This window comes from Triticum urartu, chromosome 7 (assembly GCF_003073215.2).
Source record: "Triticum urartu cultivar G1812 chromosome 7, Tu2.1, whole genome shotgun sequence".
Lineage (NCBI taxonomy): Eukaryota > Viridiplantae > Streptophyta > Magnoliopsida > Poales > Poaceae > Triticum > Triticum urartu.
Genome location: NC_053028.1, coordinates 399,009,276 through 399,018,786, shown reverse-complemented (window position 1 = coordinate 399,018,786; position 9,511 = coordinate 399,009,276). Strand labels below are relative to the sequence as shown.

At 48.4% G+C, this 9,511-nt stretch overlaps 1 long non-coding RNA gene across 1 annotated transcript; it reads left to right on the top strand.

Annotated features, from left to right (window-relative positions):
- The first annotated feature begins 5,292 nt into the window (after positions 1 to 5,292).
- LOC125522450 lies at positions 5,293 to 8,265 on the top strand. The gene is made up of 3 exons (XR_007289769.1): positions 5,293 to 5,654; positions 5,742 to 5,851; positions 7,935 to 8,265. It is a non-coding gene; the product is annotated as an uncharacterized LOC125522450 (long non-coding RNA).
- Positions 8,266 to 9,511: the final 1,246 nt, after the last annotated feature.

Genomic DNA, 9,511 nt, shown 5'->3' with positions numbered 1-9,511 from the left:
CATCCGTAACTAACTCATTAGTCACATTGCTTGCAAGGCTTATAGTGATGTGCATTACTGAGAGAGCCCAGAGATACCTCTCAGATACTCGGAGTGACAAATCCTACTCTTGATCTATGCCAACTCAACAAACACCTTCGGACACACTTATAGAGCATCTTTATAATAACCTAGTTACGTTGTGATGTTTGATAGCACACAAGGTGTTCCTCCGGTATTCAGGAGTTGCATAATCTCATAGTCAAAGGAATATGTATAAGTCATGAACAAAGCAATAGCAATAAAACTAAACGATCATAATCCTAAGCTAACGGATGGGTCTTGTCCATCACATCATTCTCTAATGATGCCATCCCGTTCATCAAATGACGTCACATGTCTATGGTCAGGAAACTTAACCATCTTTGATTAACGAGCTAGTCTAGTTGAGGCTTACTAGGGACACTGTGTTTTGTCTATGTATCCACACATGTATCAAGTTTCCGGTTAATACAATTCTAGCATGAATAATAAACATTTATCATGATATAAGGAAATATAAAATAACAACTTTATTACTGCCTCTAGGGCATATTTCCTTCAAGCTCGGCATCCTCGTGGAAGCCAGGGTCATCGCCACGAGAATACACCCCTGGCTCGGGCACTGGGCAGCTTACTGTCTTGACCTAATATTTTCATCTCTGTTCGAATATGTTGAACATCTATTCAGAGATATAAAAGCACTGCTCGGATAGACGAGATAGTTTGAGGAAGACTCACCGCTTCGACGGGTCCATAGTACGAGAAGCCGTCCATAAACTTCTGTTTGGCAAAATCCTCCCTCTCCCCCTTGTATATTCCGGCTAGAGTGGCAGCCATGGCTACCTGATCCTTGAAACCTCCTTGAATAGATTGGTTGCATTGTCCGTTCCATTGTACATCCATAGTGGTTGCATGCGTTGCTGAAGGGGTTGAACTCTTCGGTCGATGGTCTTCGCCATCACGTCGATGATGGTGAGCCCATTGTGTGTCAAGCACCTCACTTGGGCGGCAAGACGAGCCACATCGGGATCATCTTTTTGCAAGGAACTCTTCGGCTGCCAGTTGAAACGCTTCTTTAGGCGCGGGGAAGAAGATTGGAAGCCCGGAGCGGGCGGGATCATAAAGAGGTACATCGGCCATGTAGAACCACTCGGTGGTCCATGTGTCGGTATTATCTCTAGGGGTACCCGTTGGATATCCGGTTCCCGCAATACGACATACCTCGGCTCCGCCCACCCCAGTAACAGGGCATCAAATAGAAATACTTCTTCCATAGCCTGAAGTGTGCCTCGCATCCAAGGTACATCTCGCAGAGGGCAACGAATCCCGCGACATATAGGATGGAGTTGGGCATGAGGTGGTGGAGTTGGATCTCGTAGAACTCAAGTAGACCTAGGAGGAATGGATGGATGGGAAATCCAAGGCCCCGTAGTAACAAGGGGACAAAGCAGGCTCACTCCTCCCCGTGTGGAATGGGATAGCTACCCGCATGCGCTCGCCCATCTAGAGGTATTAAGCCAGAGCGGGTGGAAGCAAGATCTGGGTCCAACATATATCCTTGAGTGGCGAGCCGGTCTAGTTGGAGACGGGTGACGGAGCAGCTTCCCCAGTCACCTTTAAGGGGCATGTGGGGGTGCTTTGATGAGCCCATGCCATTTGCCATTGCTGAAGCTCTCGAGCTAAACTTCTGAGAAAAGATTTCGCGCTGGGGCGGAAGGGGGGAGAAATGGGATGCGGTTTTCGTCGCCACCTTGGGTTATATGCCCATTTAATAAAGCAAGGGGCGATGCTTCGACATCTAGTCATAAAACAAATAGCTCCCTATATGGCATGTGGATCGAGAATAATTGTTTTAATAACAAAAAGGGTCGCACATGGTGGGGCCCGTGGCCAAATCATGGGGAAAGTCCTGGATTAGGAAGACCACATCCTTCTGACACGTGGAACCCAAAGATATATTACGCGCATGGAGGCCAAACTCAAATTGATGGAAGGAATTCGCCTGCCAAGCCGAAGACTACAAGACGAAAACATTGGTCCCAGGAGGGATCTTACGTCCTCGGCTTCGAAGACAAGTTCAGGGGCTACTTACGGTGTCCTAGACTAGCGGGTACCAACCTAGTTGGGCCACAGTCCATAGACCAAGCTTACGGCCCGCCGATCTCTCTGGCTCAGCTGTGCATGCGCACGTGCTGGATGTTTGGGCCTTTAGGAGATGCCGGATGTCCAGGTAGGCCGTATGTCTGGCCTGGAGGCTGGTCGCGCTAATGATGTCCTTGGCCGGATTTCCAGGGCGATGTCGGATGTCGTGGCTCAGGTGCTGGATGTCCAGGGCACGGCTGGATGTCCGACAACTGGAGCTTCTGCGGCTGCTGCCTTGTTGTTGTTGCCCGTGTCTTCAGGTGCGGATGTCTGGGCTCGGGGCCCGAAGTCCGGCCACTATAGCACCTTGACACTTCCTCTTGTCGCGTGCCTTCATCCGCATTCGTGGTGGCTTGGTCTTCATCCCGAGTGTCTTCAAGGTCGCTTGCTGGTACCTAAGCAACATAGCATCTCCGCTTGAGGTAGTAGCCATGTCTCATGTGGTTCATATGGAAGCTCACTGAGAGATGTCACCTCGGTCTTGATAGCTATTGCATGTGCTCTTGTCATCATTCCACTTGGTGCTTTAGGGGATGATGGTTGGTCCATGGAGATGACCGTTGGATGCTCCGCATGAAAACCCTTAATTACCATTCGGTAAGAACTATAACTTAAATCAATACAAGAGATGAAGATTGATTCATGTGCTCTATGTGGGTTCTATACTCTTACTTTGAAAAGGCTACAACTAAAGCCTGCGCACTTGCTGGCCATCATGTACACTACTAAAGAGGTCGTCAACAAGTATAGCGATGTGTATGCACAAATGCTAAACCGGGTGGCAAAGTGGTACGCCACTCCTTCAACTCGTAAGATGATTTTCTCTATGTTGCTCTATGTGTTGGTCTCGCAAGTTAATTTGCTCTATTTTCTTTCCTGTTGACAACAAGTCATTCACGGTGATACATTGTTTCTTTGTTGAGAAAGCCGATGGTACATTGTTGGTTCAAGTTGAATAAGCAAAGCAAGTGGAGCACCATTGCCCATTCCGCCAAGATCGCCGACACCAACAAGTGATGAAGGTGGTGATCCGACCATTAGAGGAGGGCTTGCACCGACCACCCATGTGCCTAGGTCGAGAAGGGGGAAGTGGGAGACGAAAAAGGGGAAGCGAGAAGGGGCGGGGGACAAAGATGACGGAGAAGTTCGAGGTCATCGTGGCAAAGAAGTGAGAGGCATGTGCTAAGCGCAATGAGATGAAGAAGGAAAAGAATGCAAAGAGTTTTGGCATGTTCATGAAAATCCAAAAAAGGAAATTAAGCTCGAGGAGAGAAAACTTGCGATCAAGGAAATTCCCGGGGAGCAAAAGATCTTGTATGTCAAGGCGGACGACTTGGATCTGGATGCGACGAAAATTGTTCACGACTTCCATGCTACAATGTACAAATGCTTTGCGCAAAAGCAGGATGAAAAGGCAGTCGAAAATTGAGCATTTGGCACGGACAACCAATTATTTTCCTTTTAGGATCAATGAATGCAAAAAAAATTGTTCAACATCTGGTGTTTTTGCTATTAATTGCATTTTTTGTAACTATTTAAATGCATGGCCGAATTACTCTTAATTTAGATGAATTTCTCAAAAAAAAGATCAACCAAGTAGAACAGATTTAGGGAAGTGTTTATTTCAACCGATTGATTTCGTCATGTCATCAACCGTGTCGCGGAATGTCCGATCCAGCTGGATCCTGCGACGGTCGTGTCTCCCGCACGCATGCCTTGCTGCGTAGTGGCTGCGTCAAGTGGCTGCATGCACGCCTTGCTTCCCATGGGGTTCACACAACACAACCTTATCTCCTTACCTTTCCGTGCACACACGTGAGCTAGCCATCAGTTTTCCCTTCGTCTCTAACCTCTGGCCTCTCGCTGGTCTCTGCTAGACTGCTACTCTCCGCCATGAGCGTGACTGGTCAAGCACAGCGTGCTCCAATCAACGGCGCAATTCCGCCGGTTGTGTTGTAATACAACACATCGCCATGCGACGCAGCACCCGCAACGCTGCAGAGACGCTTAGGTGCTGCGACGTAGCACCGGTAGACGGCTGCACGCTGCTGCGATGCACCCACTAGTCGGCATTGCAACCTGGATGGGGGCGTGAAGCTGATGGTCATCGATGCTTCTGGGTAGCGCTCGTCGGCGTTGGTGGTGTTGTAATGTAGCACAAGTCGGTACTGCACGGCTGTCGACCACATCCCCGTAGCTGCGATAAGTGGGGTGACCTCACCGGCGACAGCTGCTGTAGCGTAACACGTGAGAGAGTTGCGTATGTGCTGCCATGGGCGCGCAGGCGCGATGCTGTATGGTCGTCGGGCTGCCGTGCAACACTCGTCGGCGTTGTCGGTGCTGCAACGGCTGTCGCCTGCATCCGTGAAGGCGTCCTCACCGGCCACGGCTATTGCAACGCAACATTGGAGAAAGTTGTGTGCTGCGAGGGGCACGGAGGCGCGATGCTGCAAGTTCGGCATCGTGGAAGCATAGTGGAAGCGATCGGACGCACCTGTCGCAGCATCGCCATGGCTGTCGAAGGCTCGAAGCACACCGTCACAACATCATCGACGCAGCCGACTGCCGTCGCAGCATCGTCAAAGCAATCTGGCGACCGTTGCAGCATCGCGATGGCTGTCGAAGCACACCGCCGCGCCATGTCGCTCCATTATGGACTGTCATTTAGCCTCCAAAGTTCTCATGCTACTGCCATCCACTTGCTAGAAATAAAATACACCACTTCTGCTGGCATACCATTACAAGCCGTATACGTACATGGCTGGAAGTCGCCACGCCTCGCCTAATAATGCAAGTACAGCTGCTGAGATGTTGTTGTGAGCACAACGCTGCGTGCATGTGAACGTACGAGTACGGCTGTGAGGCGTGAAAGAAAATGACTGCAAACAGCTAGGGGCCGACGGGCTTTGCTGGGGAGCATGCACATGTAAATCAGACGGACGCGGTGCTTTACATCGGACGGTTGCAAAGGTGACTTACAAAACAGGATCCATCGCCCGACTTACGCCTAGCATCGCCCAAAGATTTAAGAGGTCGTTTGGTACACATCATTTCGGGCGAATTTGGTGGAATTCATTTGCGAATTCCGGTTTCAACTTGTTTGGCTGCCACACATTGACCATTGGAATTGAATTGTCGTTTCCACCCAAATCCCTGCCCCCTCCCCGTCATTCCTGTGGATTTGCCAGCTCTCCTCCTCCCCGACACCACTCTCCCTCCCCAATCCTGCTCCTCCCCATCCATGGCGCTCCGATTCGCCGCCACCAGCGAGCCCTCCCTCCTCCGCCGATCCCTCTTCTTCATTTCTTATCCTTTCCCATCTCCTATTCCTCACCTCCCCCTTCAATCCCCCGACCCCCAGTTGCTCCGCCCCGTGCTCCGTCCTGCTGCCGGGAGCAGCGTCCGATGACCACAGTTGCCCCGCCCGGACCTCCGTCCTGCTGCCGGGAGCAGCGGCCGGTGACCCCCAGTTGCCCCGCCCGCAGTCCCTGGTAGGTCTCCTCCTCCACCTCTTCTCTATCCCCCCTCCCACACACGCACTTCTCTTTTCTTGAACCCTAACCTCACTAAATCATCAGATTTAGTACCGGATCGACCTCAAGCACACGGGATCTGGACACCTCCAGAGGAGATTGACATCTTGACCATCTCTGCACCTTATCCCTGTTGAGGGCAAATTTTTGGCAAGGTTCGTCTAACTAAGCTTTTACATTTGTACCAATGGAAATCTCTGTTCCAAGTTAATTAGCTCCTGATGCATACCCCATTGTCGTGTACTCCCTGTTAAGAAAGAGATGATGCTCGTGTACTTGTAATTGCTGCCGTATTTGGGAGAGGAAGACGTGCCATTCCATTCCAAGTAGCAGAACATAGAGCCAGTTGTACTTGCTAGTAATAGTGCATCTCTGGCTGGCTCTTGCCGCAAGTTGATTAGGATTTGCAGAAATTGGATCTTTGATAGGAACTTTAAAAGATGCAAATATGGCAGGTTTTAGACGTAATGGTTTGATTACGTTCTGCTGCTCTTTGTAATGCAGCTATGTTTTAGCCTTTTAGGACAAATATTGCCAAAGATGGGAAAGGTTGCTCTGTTTTCATTTTAGACTCTAAAAAGCGCGCAAGAGCTCTGGAGAGGGTGTGTTATCAGTTCTTACAAAAGTCAGATTCACCATATTTTGCATTCATTATTCAGGTCTGCTGCTAGCTCAATAAGTTTAGGAATAGATTGATCTGTTGTGGTTTTTGTAGCCTCTTATAGAAAACATTAGCAGACTGCTACGTTGGCCGGTGCTAATTAATTAGTATGTGGGTTAACTTTCAGGTTGAAATATTTAGTTGAGTTGCCTATATGCATATTGGTTGTTGGTCCATCCGGTTGCACTTTTCAGAAATTAAGCTCCTATATAACCACATATACACTAAGCTGGGTATGCATAGCATCATCCTCATATGCATAGCAGTGCAGTGCGCACACTGCACACACACTCCCTGTCTCGTTAAACCACATGCATATAACCATCTTATTTGTCCAACATGAATCGGCTCTAACAAGATGGTTTTTTTTTTCAATTTTCATTTACTTCTCAATATAGATGTCGGACTTGCACGTTAACATCATTGCATCATGATGAGAGGAGGAAGAAAAGAAAGAGGGCAGCAGCTGGATTTTTTGTGTCGGTTGTCGTGATAGTTCAACACACCTATTGTCGGAGGAGGATTAGAGAGCTTGATGATTTCAGCGAGGATGAGACGGAGATTAAGATTAGAAAGAATATGCTTAAATAAATTTATCAAGGTTCTAATAAGTACTGTTATGATAGTTTGCGCCTAACTACATGGTCCTTTGTGGACCTATGCGCTATCTTGCGTGAAAGATGTGGTTTGTGCGACACTTTTGTGTATCAGTCGAAGAATCAGTCACAATCTTTTTGCGAGAAATATTTTGTTTGCTGGAGGTAATTAGAGGGAGAGAATGAGATATAGGTAAAAAAACACATTTGCCCTTCCTTGCGTCGTCTCCTCCGAGGCGACCCGGGGGCCCCAAAACCTAGCGCCGCCAGGCTCGGCCAGCAGCTACTCCTCGTTAGGTGGCGGGCGCTTGAGGTGGGGGATGTTCGATCCCCTCTCGGTTGCGTGGCTCGGTGGATCCAGGCAGGTCGACAGGTGTCCATCCGGCAATGGTGATATTGTGTGACTTCTTGTGTGACAACGTTGGCGGCTTCGGGCGAAGTTGGGCTGCTGTTGAGCTTTGGTAGTCGGTCTCATCCGGCGGGTTCGAGGGGTTGCCGTCCCTCGCTTGTCTTCCTTGCGGAGGTGTGATGATGATGACACTAGATTGCAACCTCGACGGTGCTTTTCTCCTTGACGGTGTGTGTGTGTTCTTGTGTGGGTTGCCAAGTCGCCATGTGTGCCTTATGTTTTGCGGGCGTGTTATGATGGTTTTCGCCCGGTTTTTCGTTGATTAACTGGGCAACTCTCTTCGACCTTTTTTTAATGAATCGGGCCCTAAGGGACTGCATTTTGAAAAAAAACACGAGAGGTGGGAATAGATTACTTGTGCTGATGCCTTGTATTTTTTTACTCCATATATGCACTACTTGAAGGTAGTTTTGTTGATCTAGGTGGATTATGTCTTATTCTACAAAAGAAAATATATAGCTTTCTGAAATGTGATGACTTGCAATACTGCCTATAAATAAATTAAGATGGAGTTTTAGAAGCTTCGCATTTTATAAATACTTCAGTAAGTTTGCTTCTCGTCATATTTGCAGGACAACAAAGAAGCCACATGTTCAAGTCTGTTCAAGTCTTACTTGAGTGATCGTGATGCAAGTTTAAGCCTCTTCAAGTCTTACTAGAGCGGTTCTGATGCAAGTTCAAGCTTCTTCAAGTCTTACTAGAGTGGTCCTTATGTAAAAGTTCAAGCCTCTTGGATGCAAATATTTATTTTTTATGGTTCTAATGCATTTGTGATGGCACACTGTAGTCTTTCGTGTTCCTTCTTAACACAAGCTATTGGAAGAAAATGGTTGAAACTGATGTTGTTCAGATCCTTTTGATCTTCATTCAATCGAGAAAAGGATCAACTGATCCACCTCTTTACTTTTTGGTTTTTATTCGGCTGTTTCAGCATAGGTTGCATTTTAAAACAAAAGAAAAGAGCAAGTTCCCACAGGCGAAGAGCTGCTTCCGAGAAATCTTTTACCCCCTTTACGCCCTTCGGGGCTGCTAACAACGAGCTAATACACAGGAACGGCACGGCTCCTACACCGCTTAAGATCATTGAAAATGCACAATGTGTTGAATGTACAGACTAAGATGTGCATGCTGATTATTTGTAATTTAAACCATATGGACGGGTGAATCCACATTGAAGATGCCCTAGCCACACGATATTCCTGAGTCGCCCGACGATCGACACTTGCCATCTTCGGTCGCCTCGAATAAACAAAGCCCGGCGCCACATCACGGCCTACACGGCGATAAGATGCAGACGGGTACACGAGCCGGGCACAGCGGGTAAACGGAATGGAGCTCCTTTTCCTCGCCTTGCTTCCAGGCCTCCCGCGTAGTCATGCGGGGCCCACTGCCCATGCGCTTTTCTACTACAGCCGCAAGTTCAAAAGCATCCGTCTCAACCACCAATGCAACCCGTACGGCTCGGGACCACCCAACCCCGCATCGCCGCATGAAGGGAGGCGTGGAGAATCTGGGTCGTCCGCTGAGTCCGGCCTTCGTCAGCCACGAGTTGCCCTGCCAACATCGGACGGTTGTGACAGGGGGGATGCACAGCATCGACGGCTCAGATTGTGGGCGAGCATCGGTGGAGCGCGCGAGACCACACGTTTTGGGGTGCCCTGGGAAAAGCGTGGGGTTAGCGAATAGGTTTTAGCCAGGTGGCCTTTAGTGTGGGCCCGTGGAGCGAGGCCACTTTGGGTCATTTCCCACCGCAAATATTCAGCTATTGGTATTGACTGCCCTTTTGTGTTTTTGCCTTCGGGCCCTTGAAAGAGTGTGTTTTGAGTCCCAACCACAAATTACTTTTGCAGCCCATGGGTAGTACAGACGCTCACTTATCCTACAAGAGGCTAGAATCATCGAGTACAAATACAAATGCTAAATATCTACGCCACTATATAACATATGAATAATTTTGAATGAAGACAATCCAACCATAATAGATGACAAATCTGAGTACTATTAGTCATTAGATATCATCTTTACTTCACTAGATTCTACCTGATATAGAATCTAGAAGATTCCATTGTTGAGCATGAAAATGCACGAATCTTCAAACACAAGCACTAGTCCTTTGCTCTTGAACAGTGACGAATCTAGAACTGGACCA